A 26,031-nucleotide genomic window follows, 5' to 3' on the forward strand; every position below is an offset into this window, starting at 1 on the left:
ATTTTCCCAAGATCCCTGTACCCCATCCATGAGCACTGTTTGTTTCTGCTACAGGTAAAAGGACTCAGTCACCCCAGGGCAACAGGAATAAAATGGTTTCCCCTTCTAAACAAGGCAAGAAACTCTGACCCAACAAATATCTGGGAGCTGGCGGGTGCTGAGATACTGGCAGACCTCTTCTTCCCTGGTGCTGTTTGAAAACACTGGTATATGTTTGTGGGCTTATTCCCGGGTGAAGCACCTTGTTTGATGGTTTGGTTGCAGGAGCCTGCAGCACTAGCTGCCTTCTCTTTGTGCATCTTCTTTCATTCTGAGCAATCCCAAATCTGCTTTTGAAAAACACCTGCCATTCTTTCTATTGGCCAGTTTTACATTAAACAAATGGCATGTTTCATCAGTGGGCTCCCAGAGCAGTTCCAGCTGCACTTCTAAAGGATGCATTGTCTAATTCTTGGCCCAGAAGTGGAAACCGCTTGAGTTCTGATGTCAGGACTGAGCCCAGCTGTGCTGGACCACCAATTAGTGTTAAATCACTGCACCCTCTTGTGCTGATATTTTGCAGACCAGTTAAAAAGGGCAATTCCATATCCAAAGGAGTTTGCAATAAAAAGCACTGCATTTCACAATATGCTTTACTTGCATGCTTAAAGTTAGGCACATGCTTATCTCATTGAGCTACTACTTCAGTGCAGTATCTCACTTATGTACTATGCTAAATCAAAGCCTTAATCCTTTATTTGCTACAAGCACACAGCAAATTGTTGTTCGTGCTACAGCAGAGCTCCGCAGACCCCTCCTTGTTGCAAGACTTGGATCATGGATCTTTGTACTAGGGGTGCACTGATAAAGATTTTTTTGGCTGATACCGATCCAAAAGCTGGCAGCTTAGCAGCGTCTGGCCGATAAGTCTGTGTGTGGGGGGGGGGGGCCCAGATCAAGGCCCCCACAATGAGGGAGGGAGAGGGGCAGGCGCTGCCCAGGCAGGGCGTGGGATGGAGCCACGGGTGGCTCGTCCAGGGGGCAGTGGGGCTATGGGTTGGGCTACAGTCACCCCAGAATTCACCACTGCCCCCTGCCTCGTCCCCACCTGCCCTAAGCACAGCCCCAGCCAAGCCCCCTCCCCACCAGTACAAGACTGGTGCAGGCCTTAGCTCCAAGATCTCAGCAGACAGCCCCCCCCCAAACAAATCTAGGAGGCACATGCCCCCCTGGCCTTCCAGACTGGCTCCGTCCTGTGCTCCACCCCCCACCCTGCCTGGGCAGTGCCTGCCCCTGCCCCACTCTCTCCCTCACCCTGGGGGCCTCAATTGCCCTTCCCTCCACAGACTTACCGGTTGGACACTTCTCTTCAAGCTGCCCAGCTGCATTCCTGGCCATGTGCATGTAGCATTAATGGTGACATTATCAGCCACATTGGCCACAAAAAGCCTATTGCGGATAATGTCAATTGTCCTTTTATTGGTGCCAGTAAAATATGGACTGATATATCAGTGCACCTCTACTTTGTACCTTAGCTTTTTTTCTGTGTATGATAGCAATGGAACAACAAAGTTTCCACCTACCTGAATGACTGGGCTTTCATGCCCATCCCCACCGTGTTTACTTAGGCAATAATTCCACTGAAGCCTAGGTAAGGACTGCAAGTTCAAGGCCTAGACCATCATCAGGCTGTCAGCTATGCAGTATGAAATGCATCTTTATGCTGCTCTTAGATTTAATGTTTAGCCACCTTTATGGGGATCATCTGGAGGTTCTTCTGTTGTGTTGCTTTCTCCATGGTTTGGGTTTTTTCACATTCCTTCTGATTTGGTTATCATTTGATTCCTGTTGTGTTTCATGCCTTTGTATGTACCTGGCCCTTTGTGTGTATCTGGCCCTTCAGAGCTGTCTGTTGCATTGAATGGCTTTAAAACCAAATTTCTCCGCAAAGAGAGAATACTGTGAAATTGTCTGATGTCTGTTGAATGACTCCACATTTGCACCACAGCAACTGAATCTGACAACAGAACCAACGACAGATTCTGGCCTATAATCGTCAGTCTTGAGAATATCACTCTGTATTGCCCCTGCATACATGCGATGAAATCAATTCATTTAAAATGTCTCTGCATTGTTTGTCAAGATCAGAGGTCAAGCGCCATCCTCATGTATGCTGGACCAATTGAAATGGCACCTTTCGTTCTTAGATCTCAAAGCACATTGTATTGTTGGTAGTATTATCCCCAATTTGAAGATAGGGTGGTGGCTTGCACAAGTAAAGTGACTACTCAAGAAGTGAGGATAGACTGCAAAATCCCATCCCACACTCTGCCATCCAGAACATGCTGCTGCTTAAGCTGAAAACACCTTTGCAATAGAAAAATATTTGTGAGTTTAATGTGAGTTGAGGCAGAATGAACTGAGACTCCTAGTAAGGGGCCGCCATGGAAAAGTCATAGTCATGACTACGGTGGACTCCTTAAAAGGTGTGTGCAATAAGATCATTATCATATATCAGTATAAGATGTAAAGAGCAATATTTTGGCTATAGCCTAGGTTCACTCAAAAAGGCCTGACTTAACCAGCAGCCAAGCATCCAGAGAACCAAAGGAAGTGAGTGGAATCTGAGGGTACTTACAACAGGCCTTACATGACTTACTTAAAGTGGCTTAAGTATCTATGGACCATCCTTTGGCAGACTTTTGCATCCCTGAAGATCCCATCTAGGCCCCTAAATAAAAAGTTATGGGACTTACAGGACGATGAATACTTTGAAGATCTGTGTTCACCAGTGGGATCCAATTAATGTCAAAATTGTCCACCATTATATTGCGTTTGCAGTCTGGAGGTATGATTTCTCAGATTATGGCTGTGTCCTAGCCAAGCTGAAGTCAGTGAAGCCAAGATTTCATCCTGAATGTTTTTAATGTGTGCAAAAGGCATTTTTCATTTACGTATTTAGTTTGTACCCGGTAGAAATTCAGCCAGTTTAGGTCTGTTTGCAAACAGAGGCTCACTTGCCTGTGCATGAAAGGAAACTGTACACCTCTAAATATTTTTACAAACCTGGCCTGTCTTCTCCATCCCTACTCTTGCCAATATGGAGGTTATTCTTATTATAACGTATCTCAGCAGCAAACTAGACATTTCTTGCATAACATGCAAAGATGGCCATAAAATATATAATGCATCCTAATTTCATCAATAAAATATAAGTTGTAACATCATAAGGAAGTATCTCATGAGCAGACTAAACATTTCCTATCAAACATGCGATCATGGCCATAAAAATGTAAAGCAGCCTATTTTCATGAATAAAATGTAAGTTGTCACATAATAAGGAAGTTATAAAGGCTAGGTTCTTTCTCCCAGTTGGCTCGAATTGGGCTGCTACAAGCTGTGAACTGTTTTGAAAATGTTTTACTTCTTAATTCTAGTTTCCTGGTCAATAAAAGAGTGTGAAAGTTCTTTGTATTGCACAAGTAAGGAGGGATCAATTAAGGAACCATTTTAAACTTCCTTGAAAAAGAAGAGTACACTATGGAAATGCCAGCTGCTATCAGAATAGCCTGACCTGGTCTCTGACATTTCTGTTTGTTCCTCCTTTACATCAATCTTTAAAATATACTTCTTCCAGGTGTCCTACAAATGTTAGGCCGTCAGCTTTATGGAGACATTAGCCAAAAGATTATATAGTTAAAAGGAAGCTCATAATGTCTGTAGGCAGGTGTTTTGTGTCACTGCTTTATCGGCTTGTTTTTCTTGCATCCCATCCTTGATCTGCATTACCAGCTTCCTGCTCCCTTTCAGAAAAGGTCTGACCCTTTCTTGGTCTTCCTTTTCCTTTTATGTGCCTTGCTAGCTGTATAACAATGTGTGCCTGGCTTTTTTGATTTAATCCCTAAAGGATCTACTATGCCCATATTCCTCCTTAATAATATGGCCAAATTTCCCATCTATGTCAGGTTCCTGTTAATTTCTGGTCATTGAAGGGCTCATAATTTAGCCTAATGTCTTTTTCTATGTCTGTTATCCTTCCTATGCATTAGAATAACATGTTTTTGTGCAATTAATATTGTCTTTTAATGGAATGATGAACTCTCCTCAACCCTTTTCCCCTTAGACTTGCTTCCTTTAGGACTCTCTGAATTTGTTAGCAGCTGGTTTTCTCAGGTCTAATGATTTATTCAACTTTTCTCTGCTTTTCCTGTTCTTAACATCATTTCCCGGCTCCTGACACCCATGCTACCTTCCACCTTCAAATTCACCACTGATTCCTCCCTATTAGGAAACAGCAAACCAAGAATAGCCTCCTACCAAGTTCGTTTTCCCCATCATCTGTACCAAAAAGTTGCCCCCGGTGCAATCCAACTTGCTGGATAGTCTGTGCCCTGCTGTATTACTCTTCTACCAAATACCACGGTAGTTAAAGTCCCTCCCTGGGTTTAAGCAGACAAGGTTCTTTGGGCAAATCTGATACGTTTTATTAGACCAACTTAAATAGTTGGAAAAATTCTTCTTTGCAAGCTTTTGGGTACAAATACCCTTCATCAGGTTGCAGTGGGGCTTGTGATTTGAATGCTTCAGCTAATTTTTAATAAAAAAATCTTTGTTCCCATCTTCCTCTTGGCTCAGTTGTTTGTAGCAGACGCCTGCCATAACACTGCTGTTCCTGTTTTCCCAGAGCCTTTCAGTAGGTCTACTTCTCACTTGGGTCTCAACCTCAGAACAAGTGTTCTGCAATGCAAAGCAACACCACTTCATGCAAAGCAACACCTCTGCCTCTTTCCATTCCTGTCCTGCTTGAACAAGCTTTACCCATCTATGTCAGTATTGAAGTTGCATGAACTATCCCACCATGTCTCAGACTGTGGTTTTGTGGGCATACTAGGAATTCCAATTCTTCCTGCTTCTTGCATTAAAATATGCAGAAATATAATTAAAAATGTTGGCACCTGGGGGGGCGGGTGCCAAGTGTGTACCCCCTCACACAGGAGCTTCTGTTGCCTCAGCACTAGTTCCCAGAAGACCAGCTGCTGTTGGTGTTATGGCACGTGCCATTCTGGTGCCCCCTCTGAAGCTACGCTTGGGGCTGAGTATAACTGAGATATTTATGCTACCATGTATGTAAGCATCTCTGGTGACCAATTGCTCTGCTAATTTCTAGGCCTGTGTGAAACAGCTAGTATTCGCTTCAGATTCGGCTGATTTGGGGGACAGTAATTCGATTTGGTGATTGGAATCACTGTCCCGAATCAATCTGGGAGAGCTTCAAATCTATTCAGACCTTGTAATTGGTCCCCTGATTTGATTTGGATTTGGAGATTCGGCCACCGAATCTCCCCCGAATCAAATCACCACCCGAAGCTTTGCACAGCCCTATTAATTTCTTGCTTACAACTATGTTATAATTCCCTTCCTCCTAGGCATATACATTGGTAGCTTTTTTGCCTTGATTTTGACCTCATTAACTCCCATAAACGTCTCCATGGCCATGACTCTCTGCACATTGTCAACCTTGTAGTTAGCAAACCCTGGGTAAGGAAAGTGTGTAACCCATTAAAACTGCTCCTTGATGCCGGATACAAGGTTCACATCATTGTACAAAGCCACTGGGTCAAACTCACTGAGTTCTTTGTGTATCCTTACAGACTGTCCCTGTTTAAAAACATAACCTACCATAAAACACAATGAAACAGTCAAACAAGAAGAACACAATTTCCCCCTCCAAAAAGCCATTAAGTTAACCTCATTGCAAAGGAACTACCTGTAAACAATTCAAGCTTTACAATCGGCTTCATTACTACTTCCCTTCCTTGTAACGCCATGTGAGATTTTATTGGTTCAAGAATGTGAATAAACAAGCTATATGCATCTTTAAATCCAGCGATTGATCTGCCATTCCTGCATTTCATGTTATTTGCTGAAAATGCTCAAAATGAAAAAAAAAAACCAACCTCAGGGAAGCATTTTTAATGTTAGCCCCATATCAAGAAAAGAGCTACTACCTTGCTGAGAAATGTCACTATTCCAAAAATTCATGAAGGCCTTGATCCTATAATTAGATTCACATAGATGAATTTATCTTGGATATGCATGTGGTCTTCATTGTTATATCGTAAGTACTTCACCATCTTGTATTTATCCACACACTCCCCACTCCCCCCCCACCATGAGATATTCTCCTTAAGCCACAATTTTCCATATATAAATGAAGATAATATTTCTCCAAGTGACTTGTACAAGGTCGCATGTGGATTTTCTCTCTGCCCGTTATCGCTGCCTGGCGATTTGAACATGCAACCCTTGGCATCAGCAGTGAGAGGTGCATTTGTCATCCACCAGGTTCAAAGAGAAGAAGTCTGTGGCAGAGTAGGAAAGGCCTGCCACCTAACCACCAGCCCATCCTCCCTCTCTGCTGACAATTTCAGGCATCAGTGTTTCATTCAAAGATTTCCGTAGTGATTCCAAGTTCCACTTGGGTGATTGCCCTTACCCTGTTACCCCTTCCCACCGGCGTCACGATTATTTGCATGAGCTGTAGGTCATTTGTGTTATTTGCTGAATTCAGATTACAATACATGTAATCATCTTCCCTATGTGACTACTGATAATCACTGTTGAGGAACAGAAGCATTTCCTTCAACTTCTTTTTTTCTTCCTCCAAGGTGCACCTGCAGTAGCAGATGCTCTGGCATCATTCTTAAGCATCTCACAGACACCTTTTCATCTTTTTTCTCTGGTAACATGAGAGAGCAGTTGTTGAGCCCTCTGATGAGCGTATCCTTTTTGTTTGAGTACAAAGGAAGGGGGTCTCTTGACTGCAGGGCTGAATCAATGCATAAATCTGTATCCAAGAGTATCAGTGCAGGTGCTGATGCTATAAGAAAGGTTATTTTGGTGATATATTTTACTGGACCAACTGCAAAACTGGGAGAGATGATAGATGAGCTCTTGAGCACAAAGGTCCAATGTGCCTTCTGGTCAAGTGCTAGCATTTGAGCAATTATGTGGAGCAGTTGGCTTTGCATCATAATTTGAAGGGGGGATTACCATCTTGACTCCATGATCTGATGGCAGTTGGGGTCAGCTTTGAGAGGGTGCAAAGCCATGGGGGATAATATTGTGTTTAAACCTGGGCGAGCTGGAGGCAGATCTTTTCCAATAGGCTCTGGTTTTACTTCTTCTTTTGCATGTGACCTGTTGGTATTTTCCAGTTTGACAAGCAGGTGCGTTTTAACTGGTGTGTGATAGGGCGTGAGGCCTACAGACTGCACAAATGTCCTTGTCCTCATACCCCCTTCCCTTCAGCTCTGCCATTAGTGACATGAGATGTAGGTCACTCCACATACCAATGTGCTCCACGCCCTTGGGAGAACGGCCAAGGTAAAATATGTTTCACGGCACGTTGACACCTTCAGTGTAGTATAAAGATGTATCTGCATATTCTGAGGTCGAGAACAAAGGGGAAGTAGACCTACTGAATGACTGGGGAAAAGGGGAAAACAGGTAGATGGGGCTTCACCTGCACTGGCAGCATAGCTTCATTGAGTCAGCCGGGCACTGTTATATAAGTTCTTACTGTTTCCATTTTGCAGAGGGAAATGCTGTTGTTGGTTGTAATTTATTTTCCAGAAGTATTCAGAAAGAAGGTCCAGCACAGATCTCACAGGAGCAGCTAATGTCTTGGTCAATCAGTTCATATGGACGTTATTTTGTCTATCTGATCTATTTTCAAATAATAAGATATTTGCTGAATGCAAATTACACGGCCCGCAGTTCTCTCCTCTGCCTGACTCTATTGATGATATCTGTCAGGAGGCGTTTTCTCTCTTGAAGGCTCACAGGCAGCTTATTGTCGTTGCTAAGACAAGTCCCAGGTATGATTGTCCACCTTCTTCTCTGGATAACTTGGGAGAAAAAGAGGAGTCCTCCCCGCCACCAAGTCAGCGGTGCTGCTGCAGCAGAAGTAGGCAGGCAGGGGCCTGGGATGCAGTCGGGCAGGGAGCCCGAGCAGCATGTGTGCCAGGCAGGTGGGCGAGCAGGCACTGCTATTGCTGCCTACACTGCCCGGCTCCTCCTAAGCAGTGGCTGGAAGTGGGGGGGCAGGTTGGGTTGGCACTGTTCCTCCTGCCTGGGGCAGGGATTGGCAGGGGAAGAGCGCTAATGTGAGCATAGGCTGCTCACGCATGTGTGGCACCCCCCGTGACCATGGCACCCTGGGTGGTCACTCATGTCGCCCACCCCTAAGGCCAGCTCTGCCTAGGAGAAAATAGCCAGTTCTGTGCTGCTATAGACACTCGGTGGATCCTTGAACTCAGATCTCTGGCAGAGGGCAGGGAATAATAATTTTTAGTTATTTTGTTTTCAGACGATAAATGTGTTTTGAACTGTATCAAGTCAGCAGACATCCTCCGTTAATGATTCATTTACTGCCTCAAGCAATTTCTCTTTATTTGTATTTACCTATGCTTTGTCAGTCACCCATAAGTAAATGTAAGAATGAGGAAGCCATTGAAGCCTTGTTATAAATCTGCATTTGCTCTGGCTTCTCCACCCCACCTTAGAAAACCGCATTTATTAAACAAGCACCCCTTGCTCGAGCTTGAAGAGGAAGAACTGACTTGGCAAAATTATTGTTATCCAGGTTTGTTTTTTTCCTCGTATGCACCCACATAATGGCCTAAGAAGGAATTTAAGATGTGACAGCACAGGTCCTAGACTGGAGAATTTCTCCATGTGCAGAAAGTTAGTCATGGCATACATACCATCCAAATCCCTCTTCACACTGGCAACAGGAACGTAGGCAAAATCTATCCCTGGCACTGGATTACCCCATAGTTACCTACTGCAGGGTTTCTTGCATTTTCCTCTAAAGTGGTACCAGTCACTGTCAGACAGGACGCTGTATTGCATGAGGATGATGATCACAGTCATTTGACCATCATATCAATTCCTACTTTCCTGAGACAGGAGTTCGTTCTTCCTGGCCTTTAGTCTTCCCAGCAGGACACCCATCTGAGTTGAGAGTTTGGGGTGGTGTCACATGGCAGTGAGGACCTGGTCCTTCTGACATATAGTTTCAGTTCTTTTATGTCAAATGTAGTGGCCAGCAGGAGTTAACAGGGATCTCTCATTTCTACTCAACTGTCTGCCTTGTCTCACTTACACAGAAGGCAGGTTGTACGAGACGTGACTCAAAGAATCTCAAAATGGTTAAAAAAGAAATAAATACATGAGAGAGAGAGAGGTGAAAGACCAGTTTCCACCAGTGGCTGCCATGCAGTTGAAAGACAGGACAGATGTGACCTTCACTCAGTACAACGCAGACCATAGATCCCTTTTCTCTATAGATTCATAGACACTAGGGCTGGAAGGGACCTCGGAAGATCATCGAGTGCAGACCAGGGGCAGGAAGTCAGCTGGGATCAAAGGATCCCAGCAAGAAGATCCTATGATCTAGTCCCTTGTCTAGTCCCTCATCACATTCCTTGCAATTCTGCAAAGCCCTCAACTGCACTTATACCTCATGGCCATGAATCTTACAGACTGATTGTGGTTTTTTTTGTGGGGGGGTAATTCTTCCCTTAGAGCCCCCAGCTGATCCTTTCATGTCATGTTATTGGTCAGCCCGAGGGACTCTTGCAGTGCCCCAGGAGTTTAATTGACCGGTGTGTTTTGCCAGCACTACATTCACTTTAAAAAGAAAACTGAGATAGAAAATGGAGATCAAAGGAAGAGTAATGAGGGAGTAACAAGAACAGAACGGTCCTTGAGTGTCTGCACAAAGAAAAGCCATCATTTGACTGGATGCATGCAGCATGCGAGCATGGTATGCTCCAGCAGAAACATCCTCTCAGCATGAATCAAACAGATGCTAAGCTGTCTGAGGATGCACCCGTGCAGTAGAGGGAATCCTGGTTAATGTATGAGGAAGGAACTGGCAGCTGGGGAGAACGGTTTTTCTATCCCTGCCTGTGCTAACTGTGTCAGCAAGTCTTCCCATATTTGTGCCTCAATTCCCCCTCTATAAAATGAGACTGATACTACACAGGATGTTGTGAACAGAGCCCAAGCTACAAACCTGGATCTCCATCCGGTCCCTCTTTAGAGACAGCAGCCAGCTGAGGAGTTGGGATTGAGATGCTTTCCAAAGACTCGGAAGGGTTCAGGCCCTTGTGGTTTCAGTTAAAATGTTTCAGCCTCCTCAGTTGCAAGGCCCTGTATACACTGTCGCATTGAAATCTGCATGCCAGCAGAGCCATTGAAATTTTAATTTGCACAGCAGGATAGCAGCCTTCAAAGCTGGACAGTGGAGCCATCTCCGTGCCTTGGGAATGCAACTCCCTTGCTTCATGTACCAGGAAGCGACTGAAACATATTTCTGGGACCAAGCCATTCAATTATTGAAAACATAGGAAAAAAAATATTTAGAATTTATATTCCCCATAAATTTATATTTTCCACCAGCTTTTGCATGTTTTAAATATTCTCTCTTGGGGAAGGAGAAGCGTTTAGGGGAGAGACAATCTTGAGAAAGTTCCTGGAAACACCCTACGTGGTCAGAGATGAATAAATTAGGGCAGAGCTGCTTCTGACCCCATGGGCTGGATGAGTGGTGCATGGTCAATCCACGAGCTAAATCCCACGTGAGGTTGGCATGTGGTGGATCTCATCAATGGAGTGAGGCCGAGGAGAGAACTGTGTGCAGTGTAATCTGCATTCAGCAAATATCTTATTATTTGGAAATAGGTCAGAAAGACAAAAATGATGTCCATGTGTTTTCTTTTCATTTTGATGCCTCATATCTAAATACCAGCTCTCTTACTACCCCACATTTTCTGTTTGGGAAAGAAAGCAAAAAACTAAAAGGGAATTGCCCTCTAGGTAGCTTTAAAATTAAAACACGATTTTTTTTTTCTTCCCCCTTCTGTCATTTATTTCATTGTGTGTCCACATTTCTCCCCATCTCTTCTCTGAACATGATGTTAATCAAGTGGAGGCCAAGCAAAGCAGCATAATCTGTGAGCTTTGGCCTGCTCCCCTGACTCCCCTGCCCCTCTTGTTTCTGGGAGTCTCTCTTGGCAACTGTGCTTTCTGCTTTAGGGGGAATCAATTAACTCTTGCCAGGCAGCTATTTGTTGATCTTGTGCTCAATTTACTCTATTTGCTTTAAATACAAAACTTCCAATATGCTTTTAATTTGTCTGGGATACATCATCCATCCCTCACTCAGTCTCCCTCCCTCCTTCATTTCTTTCTTTATGCCCTGCTCTGTTTCCTCCTTCTCCCTTTCTCACTCTTGCCTTTGGTAGGATGACTCTCCTGAGCAGTAATATTGCCCACATAACAGGCTGTCCATGGCCCAGAGAACATTTTATTGCCTAAAGAAAGAGGTGAACATCCCATTCTGCACAGTGGAGACATTGGGGACTCAGCACCCCTGCAAACCAAGTCCAGAGAGGCAGATGGATGAGGAGCCCCAGAAAGGAGTTTACAGAAATATTAAGTGTGCAGTGGTTGTGGGGCCTTATAGAAGAAGCGAGTCCTTTGGGGGTGAGGAAGGTGACACAAAGCCTATTTTCCTCTCCATGTGTCCTCCCCGCAAACCCCGCACTCCTCTGGTTTCATGTCTCTCCCCTTCCCATTTTTCTGTCTGCTCACTTTGCTGGGAGTGCTTGTTCTCCTCTCCAGCTTGCCAACCCCATTCACACTTTACAACCTGTAAAACCAACAATCCCTCTCCAATGTAGTAAACAGTGCTGTTCCCATGTAGCGCCCTGACTGCACAATGTTCCTCCATTCAAAAGACTGTAATTCATCAGGGAGATGATTTAGAGCAACCTGCTTGTGTCCCAGCCACCTCCCTGCTCTTGCATGCATTCAGGGCGGCTCTTACATAGCACAAGCTAAGGACGATTAGTCTGGGCTGATGATGCCTTGACCCTTTTGAACCCAGCATGACAAGGGGAGGACAAGAGGAGGTGGCAGTGCCTGGAGGGGGAAGTGGTACATAGGACAGAAGAATCTGCTGGTACCAGCAGAGAAGAAAGAGCGTAATCTGTCCATGCGTCCATCCATCACAGCCAATTCCTTTCTTTCCCTGCTGGTACCAGCGCATTCTTCTTTCTCAATATAGGCAGGCACCAGCATATTTTTTTTAAATGGCTGGCCTAGGAGGCACCCGCTGCTGTGACTAGCTAGCAGATGGCAAGGACAGACCCCTTTGTCTCAAGCACCTCTAATGTGACCTGGGAGGTGCTGCTTCTGTGAGCACTTTCCACTCTTCCCTGAGTAGGTTGAACCAGAGAGAGACCTTCCAAGGGAAGAGAATAAAAATTGCTCCTTTAAATGCTGCAAATGTATTTCCAGGCCCGGTCCTAGTTGTGGAGGTAACCCATAGGAAATGAGAACTTTTTTCTTCCCTTTCCCTTGTATACAGGCCGACTTCTGCACTCCCTTCATTCATGGAAGCCAGTGGGCTTCAGGCACATGCTGAACTTGCAGAACTGATCCTGCTGCTTTGATGCCTCAAAGCATCAGGTCAGTGTGTCTGCTGCATAACCCGCAACAGGCTCTGATAGTTTCCTACCATGCCCCTGAATCTGTAGCATTGGATGCAGTGCTGTTGAAGAAGGTGGGACAGCCTAAAGATTTGGGGAGAGTCTGCAAAACAGCACCGCCTGTCATTGGTGTAATAATACAAGAGGGCGGAGACCTTGAGCCGAAGCAGGGATGTGTGGACCTGAGCTCTCAGTGACTGAGCAGAGAGCAGTGTCTGAAATGCTATACTGTGTCATCTGGCTGTGGCTAAGGTTAGCTCTGCCTTCTGATATCTCCAGACACACATTTGGAATAACAGTTAGATAAACCAAAGCGTGTTGGTAGAGGCAAAACCAGCCTTGGGCCCACATGAGGTGCACTCTCAGTGCCAGGTCTGGGAGCCTCCAGTAGTCTCATAAGGCAGGCCAGTATGATGAAGTTGCCATGGAGGAGGTTAGACCTGAACAGAACAATGTTGTTTTTCCTGTAGTTGCTCCAGAGCTTCAGACTAAAGAGCCGTCTGCTTTCTAGTGTGGAAGTTTTACAAGGCTTGTAACTGGGGTGGTATGGAGACTATGTGAGGCTCAGCATTGGCTGGCCTACAGGCTGACGTGTCGGAAAAATAAATAACTTGACCATTCATAGTATTTTCACGATCAAGATAGGCTTCAGCTCAGGACATTCCTTGCCAGCTGACACCAAGTGATTGGTAAAATGCCAGCTCCTTTTCCTGTTGAAATGGATAGAAGGCTTGTTGCCGTACAGGGAAACAGGTTTGGCCCCAACTTGCATTCGGAAGTACACAGCGCTCTTGATGTTTGCCTGTTTGCAGTTATAGAGGATGCGATGGGCAGACCTCAAAGGTTTTGAAAGCTTTCCCAGGCCTGGACTGCAAATCAGGTGAATCGCGTAACTAATATGTTGCCCCTCTGTGAAATATCCTGTCCCTCTAACTTCCATTTCAGGTGGCAGGAAAATGAGAAGAGCTTGTCTCACTTCTACTTCCAGGTGTAACCAGAGCAAGCAGATTCAGGATAGAAGACTTCAAAAATGATAATGGGGACAAAGCAGAGAGCCAGACTTCAAACCTCAGCAAGAAATGAGCTGGAGGCAAGGGTCCACATTAGGCTTTGCCTTATTCCAGCAGGTTTTCCTATTGCTAGATGTATGGCTATCCGGTCAGAGATCCCAAGCACTTTTTGCAAATGAACTGAGGCAAAGATTTTTAAAAACAGCTGATGATTTGAGGTGCCCAACTTTGAAATAACTTAAAGGGACAGTAATCTTTGAAGTACCTGCCTTCTGCAAATTAGGTTGGGCTCCCAAACCTGAGATCCCCCCAAATCACCACTCACTTTTCAGCTGATAACATTTGCATCTGATAACATTGTTGTGAGACAGGGAACTTCTGTCCCCATTCTAGAAGAAAATACAGAAATGCAACACCTCTGTTTAAAGGCCTTGGGATCAGAGGGTTATGCACCACCTCAGGAACTGAGAACCTGATCTAGCCACAAAGGGCCTCTGTGGCAAAGACAGGAATATAATCCTGTGGCCTTGATGCCCTTCCTTGTGCTGTTACCACAAGACCAACCTGCTTCACGAGATTATGTGCTTATGAATCCTTCCTTTTCTTTCTGTTGATAGTGGGTTGATTATGCTGAACCGATCTCTGCTGGCTTAACAGAGCATGCATGTGTGTTAACCTACAGGTCAGAGTAGAAAGTCCATTAGCTAAATCCATCTCATTAGTTAGATTAATCCATATAATTTCAAAATGCTTATATTCCAACTGCAGAAAGCTGCCTTTATCAGCACTGGATATTGTACTCCTACAGATGGCATGTCCCTGCCCCAAAGAGCTAAGTGCATTTGCATTTTCTGGCCCTATATTCAGTACTATTGCTTGAGCTTAATTTCGTGCTTGCAAACAACCATCCTCATGGCCAAAGTTAACAAAAGTGGTTGCAGGATCAGTGGCTCTGTTTGGGCAACACCCCGCACAGTGAAATGCAAGTCCTGTAGCCAGGTCCATGTGTTTGGCTATATTCCTAACTTTAATGTCTCTGGGCACAGACATGCTGCTTGTTTAAGAAATGTTTGTTCCTATCACATATGAAAACATGGCAGGGCCTCGGTGAGTAGGAGTGCAGCTCCTTCTAATTCCTACACTGTGAGAACCAGTACTGAAAGTGGTTTTACCTGTAGCCTTTATTTAGGAAAGCTTGCAGCTGCAGTCACTGAGTGTTGCCTAAAGCAAAACTGAGAGATCTTCAAGGTTTGATTCTGGAGGAATAATGCATTTCAGTGAGACACTGAGGCCAAGGATTAATATTCATACAGAAACCAAGCTTGCTTCAGTCACAAGTGAAACCCTCCCCTTGCCAACTCACTGACACAGAGGCCGAGTTTATGCAAACACAGGTGTTACAACAGTGAGCAGGATGCCCTGCTTAATCAACATGCGTGTACAAGGGGATGGCTCTGCCATGTCCAGGTGGCAGCAATGAACAGGATGCCCTGCTTAATCAACATGCTTGCCATGTCCATGGGAGAGCACTCTGATCTTACTGTGCCTTGCTGACCTCTCTGGGGGCACCATTTCAAAGTCCTTTGCATTTCAGCAGCTCACCCTTGACGAAGCAGCCTTAGATCAGGTGTGTTCTCCCACTGCTAATCTTGACTCATTTGGCACAGCTGCACTGGTAGGCCTGGCTGCTTCAGGCAGGGGGGGAAGCAGTCTGCCTCTGTGCGTGGCTGCTCAAAGTTGGCTCAGCACGTGCTCGGCTTCTGAGTTAGTTGAACATATAAAGTGTCTGTGCATAGAAGATGGTGGCATCCATCAGCCAGCGGCTCTTGGTAAAGGTCCTGTTCTTAGAGGTATTTTTTGCTTTTAAACAGTTGGGTTGGTGAATGACTAGAGATAATACTTGAGTTTTCTTTTGCCTATGAATAATAGTGAGGGATCCTTTATTTATGACTGTCCCTCTGTTGGTTTGTTTTGTTGGGGGGGGTTGCTTCCATAGCTATAAATGGGCCCAGAGAAATATGGAATAAGAACTTCCTTTGCCTAGGGCTCAAACCAAGCTACTTTCTTTGTTTCATTTTTGCTTTTAATTGCAGGCTATCTGGGAAAGTTCCTAGACACACGTTAAAAAACTCAAGGTGGCCATGTTATGGCCTGTGGTGCCTGTTCTAGCTCAATGCTACAGATTCAGTTTGGGATAAGCATTGGGTAGGCAAGTGGGGAAGATATGTGGGGCCAGGAGCAGGAGTGCAAGCTAGCAGGTGGGTATCTCGGAGGGGAAGGCTGCCCTTGAAAGTTCTTGCTGTTTGCCCCTTGTCTCCAGTGGGGCAGAAGCTAGTGCAGTGCTCTTTATCAACTTAATCCAGTGAATACTACACATAAGGTGAAGTAAGGGCAGTCTCATGAGGAGGCTTGGAGGTTGCTCTGGGAAATTCCTATCCTGCAGTCTGGTGGTTAGAGTACTGTGCTGGGAAGAAAGAGATGCAAGATCAAACCTCCTCTGTGCCCCACTCCCTGAGAGTGCCCTAAATGCTAGGCTCTTTGACAAAAAAAAGTGGGGGGCCCACTGCTACTTTACTTTGGGTGGTTATCTATCCAAGTACCTGGGTGATCTTATCCTGCTATGGGCAGAAATATAACTTAAAAGTCATGTGCATGATGCTCCAGTGTGTAAGGGTGAAATGGGGTTTGCCCTGATGAAATACCAACTTCTTCAGGCAGCTGTTGCCAAAGGGGTACCAGAAGAGGCAGGAAATATGCTCCCCAGTGCTAAGAAGCACCTCTGTGTAGTGCTGGCAGGAATGCTGGTCTGGATTTGTGCACTGATGGTTTGGGACTTGCCTTCACTGCACAAGTGACTCAAGCATCATCTCACACAAGTCCCATCTTCACCACTACAAGCTGGTGGCGCGTCTGCCCTTCAGGGCACGCACACTAAAGCTTATGTGAGCACAGTTCCTCGGCTGCTAATCCAGTTAGCACGAGTACCTCAAGTTTTATTTCACAGTGTGGCTGCCCTTGCTGGACCTCGCTAAATGAGTTAGTTTACAACATCTAGATGTAGTTTAGTTTGCAACTTTGCAAATTGCAGTGCTGCAGCTGTCAGCTTGCCCCCAGGCTGCGGGAGAGGTGGGCAGGCTCTGCAGAAAAAGAGAGAGGATTGGGCTTCTTGCTGTTTCTGCCTCCAGTGAGCACCTGCTGAAGGCAGAAGTGGCAAGGGGCCTGATCCTTTTTTTTTCTTCTTCTTCCCCCCAGGGGAGCTTGCCCACAGTTGAGGGGGGCAAGCTGCTGGCAGGCTGAGCAGCCCCTGAACTGTAGGGGGTCTGGTCCTTCCCTCCACAGCAGCGGCACCCCCTGGGGGCTACCCAGGTGGGCTGCTAGCAGGCCCCGTGCTGCCTCAGCTTGGCAGCAGCTGGCCCAATCCAGCTCTTCGCCAAGCCTGCCCACTGGAAGTCTGCTGGGCACTGCTCCCCAGGCAGGCTCAGGCTGGGTGCTGCCTTCAAGCTGGGGCAGCATACAGCCTGCTAGTGGGGTACTGCTGCTGCAGAGGGAAGGACCAGGGCTTCCCACAGCTCAGGCCCCCTGGCCCTGGGCGGTCTCTGGGTCTGACAAAAAAGGGGCACGGGGTTGCATGGAAATCAGGCCCCTCACCATAATGTGACAGAAAAATTAAAACGGTTTAGTCCACGGGGTTTCATTCTGTGCTCCACCAGTCCAATTTAGGGGGCATAGAATAAAACCTCGGAGGTTAAACCTCCATCATGCGTACAAGTGCTCCCAGTGAATGCACAGCAATGTGGCCTCTGCACATGTTACCAGAAAGAGTTAAACTTGAGACTTCCTCTGTAGTCTTTTTGTTGGGCTGTGGAGGTACTTGGAGTTGAATGCTACTTGGTGACTTGTAAAACCTACAAGCTGCTTTGTCTTCACTGGGATTTAACCGAGTTAAAATGCTTCCCCCTACCCCATCCCAGCCAGATGCACCAGAGAAGGGGCTTCATTTAGATAATGGTTGGTAGGCTGAGGATTACCCCTTCTTGCAGCCACTGGCACAGCTACTCCAGGGCAAGCCCTGAACATGGGTCAGAAGTGGGCTAAACCCCAACAAGGATGAGGCCTTAGTCAACAGTAGTACTACCATCCTAGGTGTTCAAAGATCAAGAGGCAGGCTAATCTTGCTACCTGGGGAGAGGGTGAAGGGAGCTAAAATCTTGGGACTTAAAATTAAGAAGAGTAAAACTCTCTCTATTGGTCTCCTTTGCTTTAGACAAAGTATATTTTAAGCTCTTTATCCTCATGGCTAGAGAGAAAACATTTAAAAAAAGATGAAATCTGAATGTCTCATGTAATTATGTGAATGTAGGCCTGGAGGCTTTAGAGGAAAATAACCAACTGTCTCAAGGCTTCCAATGAAACTAAGTAATGGCATAATAATGACTTGATTTCCACTGGCCTCCAACCCCCCTAAACACTATTGAGGTCCTAAGGAGCATCCTGTTGCTAGCACGCTTGCGGGTCAGGCCATGCCACAACAAAGAAGCGGAGGCTTCTTTTTTGAAGAAACGGCACCAGTCCTGAGCTGTGTACACCCTGAAACAGCTAAGGCAAACTGAGGCTGATATTGCTGTGCCTGATTATGCTTTGAGCCTGCTTGCCAAAAACGAGTCATTTCTTTTGGTTAGCTTGCACCCGAGCTCATTGTTTGTGGCGACACAAGGCACCCATCCATGCTCCCTTGCCATGGTCCTACAGTGCTGATCTCCGTATTTCCTCAGCTAAAACTGGAAGCAAGTGGATGATGAGGTGGATGCCTGGGCACCAGGCTTCCAGCTTCCCTGAAGCTCTGGAGACTCTGACCCTCTTGTGCATGCAAGTGGCAGGCCATCTGAAAAAGGGTCACATTCTCAGTGGCCGGAGTAGTTTGGAGTTTAGGAAAGAGTTTCCGAGGCTCTAATTTTGACCCACATCTCAGCTCAGAGAATGTGACCTAAAGGCTTTTTCTCAAGTCAGCAGAAAAGACCCTCTTCACTTTCAGGGGGCTCTGGGTCAGGCCTCAGGTGGCGAAGGAGCCCTGCCTGCAGCACAGTTAGTGCAGGTTCACTCTTCTGGTGAAACTGGATTTCAAAAGCCACCTGCTGCACATGTTGGCCCGCCAGCTCCACCCCTGCCTGCCCCAGCATGAGGGTTGGGGAGGGCAGCAGCAAACATTGCAGGCAGGAGCAGCAGCAGCCTCTGCCTGGAGACCCTTTATCCCCCCACTCCCTGCTCCCAGCCTCTCTAAAACATCTCTAGCAAAAAGGTTCCTGGCCTCAGGAACTGGAGTTACCTGTTGTATGTGCTGCCACAACCATTCACATCCAATGACATGGGCCAGATCTATGGGTTGGGAAGGGAATGAGATACTGGTTAACAGCCTGCAAAATCTTATACTCCATGCTGAATCCATGCTTTAGGTCAAGGTTTCTAGGAAAAGAGATAGGAGGAAGCACCCGGACTGTCTGCAGACAATAGGACAAGGGCTGTGCTTGCCATGGTCAAAACAAATTAAAAGTCACTGTCCCCGAGTGTGCAGCACTCCTACCAGCTTCTTACACTGTCCACCCATGAAGCTACTGAAGGGCAGCTACTGCTAAATAACTCCTTATATAGCTATTCTTATTCTGGGATGAAAGTGCTGTGTTCCTCTCAGCCTTAAGAGCCTTGGAACATGAAGGGCCTGGCTGACCGTGGTTTCCAGTCCAACATTTTCCCCCTGCAACTGAAAGTTACAGTCTCATGCTTTCACCTAAGGAATAAAATTCTCACTGCTATGCTAAGAGGGAAGCCAATTAATGTCCAAGTAGGGAATTGACTGGTATTAGCAATGCAAATGACCTAGTCCTCTACCGTACAGTGACCTGGAAGTTTAGATCTTAATGATAAACAGGGTGAAGAGGGATGTTAACTTGCAGGGTTGCCAGGAAGCCTCAACTCACAAGACCTCTCCCAAGGGTGGGTCTATACCAGTTCTACAGTCACTTTGATTTTGGTTATAATGCTTTGGGGAAAAAAAGTCCATAAGTGGTACTGATCAGAGCAGGTTTCACAAGCACATGTAGACACAGTGCAAAGGTAAGTCATCCTTCCTCTCTGAAAGCTCTAGTACCAGTAGATGGGCGACTGCCTCAATTTGCAGTTCACAAGGACAACTTTTCTATTAGTCCTTGGGTACCTAGCTGTCGGGTGGGAAGAGCTTTAAAGAGCGAGCACCTGAAGTCGGGCAAAGTTGGAATCTCATCAGCAGCCCTAAGGGGCAGCACCATTGAGATTGTATGGCATGCACTGTGCGAGTACATGGATTTCAGGCAGTCACAATTTTAGTATTTTTGTTACCTTTGATGGAGGACCAGGAGCTGCTTGGTGGTGGGGTCTGCCAGCACTGCAGTCTGCCATCTCTAGCTTCAGTTGATGTTGTTTTCATAGCATCATTGCAACCAACAGCTCTTCAGAGGTGTGTGTAGGGGGGGAACTCACTGCTACATTTGTTTTCTGCTTACAGCCACAATAAGCTACCCACTGACCAACCGGCTGCACTGTGTTGCCCATTGGAGATGCTTCACCTTATGGAGGTGGCGCTGCTGAAAGAGGTAATGGAAAAGGTTTCCTGCCCATTAAATTGGATTATGAATGAAATACCAAAACACAAGCCCTACCTCTGAGTTAATGGGAATGCAAACACTCTCCATCCTACAGGCATAAAAGGATGTGTCCATCATTGGCAGGCTCAAGTGGCCCCTTCTGTAGCAGTCTGTTGGGATGTTGAATATGCAGTGCCAGTTCCTGATCATTGCAATTCGGGTGGAGTGAAACTATTCTAGGGCTTGTACAACGACATACATGCTGGGAATCAAGCTGATGGGTGTGCAGAGTTACTCAGTCTAGGGGCTGAAAAAGATCCCTCACACGCCAGAAATGGGAACATCAAGGGCCTATGCAGGCAGGAGCATAACTAACATTTTCCAGAATTCAGAATTTTGAACTACTGAAGGGCAATGGAAGATCCTCTTCCAGAGGTGCTGCCTGGCTGAATGGGGCCCTCAAATACATGTGTAGCACATCTGGTGCTAGGGCAGTCAAGTCACACCCCCTAGCAGCCACCTGGGTCCTGTTCCACTTGCCCCACTCTGGCCTCTCAAGGTCTCACCCTGGCATGCCTGCTATGCCTTTGTTACGATGGGCAGGGAGGTCATAAGGATTGGGCTGAAGTCCCCTGGCCTCTACCCACTTCACTCTAGCTGGGTCTCTTCACCAGAGGTCCGCTGTAGCAGGACCCTAGGTCCCCAGCTCCAGCCATGCCTTCTGCAGGCTTTATGGCCCTCAGCCCCCTGGTCCCTCACCCTTTGCAGGCCCTGGGCTTACACCTCGGTGTTTGCTGTCCGCCACCAGCAGCACTTCTACCTCTTCAAAGAGTCTAGAACCTGGGGTGCCCCTAGCACCCTCTCTCAGCAGCCACCTCTGCTCTTACAGCTGCAACCTGGTCCTCTGGTATTCAAACCCCAACAAAAAGATACAAGCACTTGCTCCCGAACAAAAAGGTTCCTTGTTCTGGGTCATCACCACTCTGGTAATGCTATAACACAGGCTCAAACATCTATCTGCTGCTGCCCAGTGGTGCAGGGGTTTCCTTGCAGTCTGGAGTCCTTCCTCCTGGTCAGTGCAGGCACTCTCCTCCCAGATGGCCCACATCCTGCAGCATGCATGACCAAACTGCCCCCTTGCTCCAAGCCCTGGGCTTATTCTCCTTTCTCTGGGTCACCTGACCCACTACCCCCCAGGCCTGCCAATGAGAGGCCAGGATGTGCTGGGTACACCTGGGGCTGATGGCCACTTTATTAAAGGGCCTTCTGCTCCCACCAGTTCCTCCAGTGAGGCTGGAGCCAGCCAGCTGAGTCTCAGTTCTCTCTTCAGTTATGGGGTAGGGGTCCCACTACAGTGTGTACCCCTTCTGCTGATGTCAATAGCCATTTTGTATTTGGATCACAGGGCAGGACCTAGCCACCTGTCTGCAAGAACTTCGTCTCCTACATAAGATATTAAAGCACTTAGAGCCATTACCACTGTGAGATTTAATCTGGGCTAATGTTCTGATAATGCATGAGGCTTCAGACTTCTGTGAAGTCTTTGTGTTGTGAGATTTAATATGAACTCAGTGTCTGCATGCAGTAGAGGACTGTGCATGAGCTACAAATGTTTAGAAGTCATGCTCCCAGCCTACTAATGGCAGAATATGGTGCAAACATGCACTGGTGCAGAGCTACTGCCAGGATTTAGACCTCGGGCTTCAGAAATAAGTGCCTGCCTGTCTAGGTAGCGACAAGGGCTCGATCACCTTCCAGTGAGGCTTGCTGTCCCTGGAGCAGACTCCCCACTTTACTGTAGGTAAGCTCTTCACCTTAAACCAACTCTCAGGTTGTGTCTTGCTGCCTCTGGTCAAGCAAGCAGGAATTCCCTGGTAACCAGATGCATTGCAGAAAGGGTGGTGAGAGCTAGTTCAAACCAGAGCAATCTGTATAAAGAAGCCAACTGTAAGAGAGAGAAGAGAAGGTAATGAAAAGTTAAGGAGTTCAAATGCAAGCAGTAGGGGCAGCTGGCCTGACTGGTTTGGCCAAGACTGGAGCATAAAAGAATAGTTGCATACTAAAGAAAGATATTTGCTTTATGAACTAGTAACTTAACCCTTGGCATCCCTGAAGCACATTGTAGTCCAATAAACAATTGGATGTGTAAAGCTAATACTTTATATTTTAAGGCCTGTATCCTTCACTATATTGCTTGGATCATCGCTACTTAATTAGCAGGGATAAACATGGCTTTTGATCCATGAACCACATAGAGTCAATGCACAGAAGCCAGAAGTGTGTCCGTTTTGCCAACAGAACTGGGGACCGTCTGCATTCCTGCTGTGTGTTGCAAGGTGCATGCACTGTGGGCTGTTTGGAGGCAGGCACCACCTTTTTGTTCTCTGTACATCACTTAGCATTGTGTGGACTAGGGCTGTGACTGAGTCTCCTGGAGACTACCACAACACACACGTTTCTTTATTTATATTGCACTAGGCTTAATTGTCCCATAATAGGACTGAAGTTCAGTTTGGCTGGACACTACACAGACACGCAATTAAAATTAGTTTCCATTCAGTGAAGATTACAGTTGAAATGGAAGTGTCTTTACTACTGGTGACTATGCAAAGAGGTTTTCTAGGTTGGAATTTGTTGCTTGGATGACTTTAGAAGTGTAAATGAAATGCATTTGATCCAAGTCACTGGAGAAAATAAATGGGGCATCCCCAATATGACTGTTGGCATCTGTCATGTGATGACAATGAAGATGCAGAAGGTATCAAATCAAATATCCACTGGTCAACAGAAGAACTCAAGTGTGGCATAAAGGGTTGGAGGAAGGACACTTTTTGGACCCACTATAAACTTTTGTTAATAGAGTACATAACATGTACTTGGCCCAAGGCTGATGTAATAACAAGTAACATTTTCCTTGAGCATCTGCAGAACTGTGGGTTACGGTGCTTTACCTTTGCATGGAATCATTTTTGTTGCGAAGGTGTTTGGGCAAAGATGTATTCTCACTCAAACTTGTTTCTTGCTGTGGTAATAGCTGGTGTCCCCTTCAGATTGTGTGCTGTGAGAAGTCTGTTTAGGATCATATTGCCATATGATATTGCAGGCATGTGAATTTTCAGTCCTGAGCCTTGTTTCTGTATAGACTGTTGTTCTGGTCAGATACCTCAGTTTGCTTAAGTCCTCAGTCCATACTTGCAGAGTGCCAGAGAGCAGGGGATCCAGTTTCTGCTCTTCTGGTGTCTGGATATTCTTAGATTTCCTCCAGCATTTGCTATAAACATCCCATTTCTACCTGCAGCGTAATAAGATTAACAATGACCTGATAGCCTGACTTTCTTTCCACTTCTCCTCCTATACAGCACCATCTTGTTATGGTAAGGTTAGTGCTTAAAATAATCTATAGTTAATGGTTCCTCTGGGGTTCTTCAACCAGGAGTCAGAAGATTTTTTTTTTAAATGTGTGTGGCGTAGATACCTTCCTGTGCCCACTTGTACACATGTAGATGCGCATATTCAGTTTAATTACTGCACAGTATAAGTGCACATCTACATGTGCACCCCCATACTGCACAGTAAATATGGTGACTTGTGCCGGCTTGACCACCAGTTTGATACCTGCATCATACAGGTATCAAATTTACACCTGATTAGTTACTGCACAGTAATGCTTGTGTAGACCCCTTACTGCATAGGCACACTGTGTGTGTAGACAGACTTGGAACTAACTTTAGTCCCAAGTCAGTCCATATGCAGCATTAATGCAGTTTAATGCCTGCACGTGTAGATGCCAGCTTATTCCCATTTACTGTACAGTAAGTCATCATAAATATATGTGTAGATGCACCCAGTGAGGTCTATGACCAGAGGCAGTTTCATGCTCCCTTATGTAACATACCACAAGATATGTTGCATGTCAAGGGTGTGTCTGTGCTGGGTTGAGGTACGCCCTCAATGTACAAGCTGCAGGCTGTGCCCCTCAATTATGGTTGTGCAATGGCCTGTTGGGTCCCAGAATTGCTACACTGGACAGATTAGCCCTAGCACTTCATGGAAGTGAGTGCAAGTATAAGAATGACCAGCTTTCTTATACCTGTAGCTCCCTTAAAATAGTTCTGCAACATAACAAGAAATTTTGCCAGTTCTAGGTGTATGTGTTGGAAACAGGCTGAAACTTAGATACTGATCCTCTGTATCTTGGTATTAATATGCTCTGCCCTTCTAAAGAATCATTTCCCTTCATTGTCTGTCATTTTGCCTACCTCTGATCTTGGCCGCTTATTTATCTATTGATTTTTCTGAGAAACCACAACAGAGAATGTAGTGCTTCTTAAAAGTCTGACCTCCTTTCTTTATAGTTAGGTCTAGATTTGTCCGACAAGGACAAGACCACCCAGAATTAAAACGTCCTCTGCCTCCCCTAAAGAAAAAAAGTGCATCAGTGTAATGGTTCAGTAACCCAAACTATAGTCTAGCTGATGGGTTGCACGATCCTCTTGGGTTTTGAATGTGTAACTGAATCCGCTCAAAAGGTTAGCAGCAGTAATCAGTAGCTTAGTAAGCCTGCTTTGCATTTAAGCATTGCTGGTGGCAGAAAGACAGGCCACTTCAGAATCATACGCCGTTCATACAGGTGATGGGGGTTTTGTTCCCCTAAATTGAAGTGGTGGATTTTTCATTGGTGGGTTTTTAATTGTGATGATTAAAACCCCACTTTTTTGATTTAGGGGCTTCTGTCAATGTTACAGCAAGGGGCCCAATCCTGTTGGGTTTTTCCTGGTAGATTCTGCCCTTGGCCCCCATGAGCAGCCAGTGGGTCCTGAGCTGCAGGGGACCCTGGTCCTTTCCTTCATAGTAGTGGCAGCACCCCTCAGGACTGCCTGGGCAGGCTGAATACTGGCTCCAAGCTGGGGTAGCACCCAGCCCACTAGCAGCCCATCCGAGTGACCCTGGGGAGTGCTGCAGTCATGCAAGGAAGGACCAGGGCCCTCTGTAGCTCAGGGGCCACTTGATTTGCCAGTATCCCACTGGCATGCTGGAAATTGAAAAACAGTAGGGGGAATGATTTTTTTCTCTCCCCCCACCCTGGCCTGCTGAAGCTTCTAGCATCCTGTGCCCTGTCCCCACTGCCACCAGGACCACCCGGGAACAGGCTGGCTTGCCTCTGGGACAGCATGGGGAGGCAGCAGGAGAGCAGCTGGGTAGGCTGGTAACTAGAGAAGGTGGTAGAGAGCAGCGCACAGGGTGCTGGAAGCCCAGGCCAGCTTGGGGATGGTTGTATTGCTGCAATTTGTTAGGTAGCAAACAATCTGATACATTTTAGTTGCATAACAATGCATTTACATTGCAATATTGCAATGTAAGTGTGACAAAAATAAATTGTAATATACCACCACACATGTAACACGTGATGCAATTAAACTGCTATAAAAAGACAATTAAACTTCTAAAAAGGGCAACTGTCACATGTATAAGCAGCCCTAGCATTGCCCCAGTCAGATGGTCCACCACTTGTTTATAACAAAATAATGCACATGTAACATATGCATGCTCAAAAACACTCTAAAGAATTAGGGATTTTGCATGGACTTAGAAGTGCTCCTTTTTCTTAAAATTTATATAGAAATGAGCATCTAGAATAAAAGGTATCATTCCACTGGATGCTTTTCTCTCTATCACCTTTATGGAGCTGCCCTCTTTCCAGGTCTGTGGCCATTCCATTGGGAACCACCTTCCAGTACTAAACATGGACTTCACTTTCAGCTTGTTCTGATATTTTCTTCATCAAGTCTCTGCTAAGGGCTGTTTGAGCTTTTCCAGCTTGATTTTGTTTTTTCTTTTTAATCCTATTTCCCCCCCCCCCCCCCA

General features: G+C 46.0%; 1 protein-coding gene across 3 annotated transcripts in view; it reads left to right on the forward strand.

Annotated features, from left to right (window-relative positions):
* Nucleotides 1-26,031, forward strand: part of LOC109292382 (uncharacterized protein CXorf65 homolog) — a 69,057-nt gene that overhangs the window by 5,638 nt on the left and 37,388 nt on the right. For 2 of the 3 annotated variants that reach the window (XR_002096106.1, XM_019509778.1), the window contains exon 7: nt 55-890. The gene's annotated coding sequence lies outside the window, so the exon portion shown is untranslated. Of the gene's footprint in view, nt 1-54; nt 891-20,087; nt 20,176-26,031 lie in introns of those variants that run through there. The other variant, XR_002096111.1, reaches the window with a different exon arrangement.

This window comes from Gavialis gangeticus, unplaced genomic scaffold (genome assembly GCF_001723915.1).
Source record: "Gavialis gangeticus isolate Ggan-Ray unplaced genomic scaffold, GavGan_comp1, whole genome shotgun sequence".
NCBI lineage: Eukaryota > Metazoa > Chordata > Crocodylia > Gavialidae > Gavialis > Gavialis gangeticus.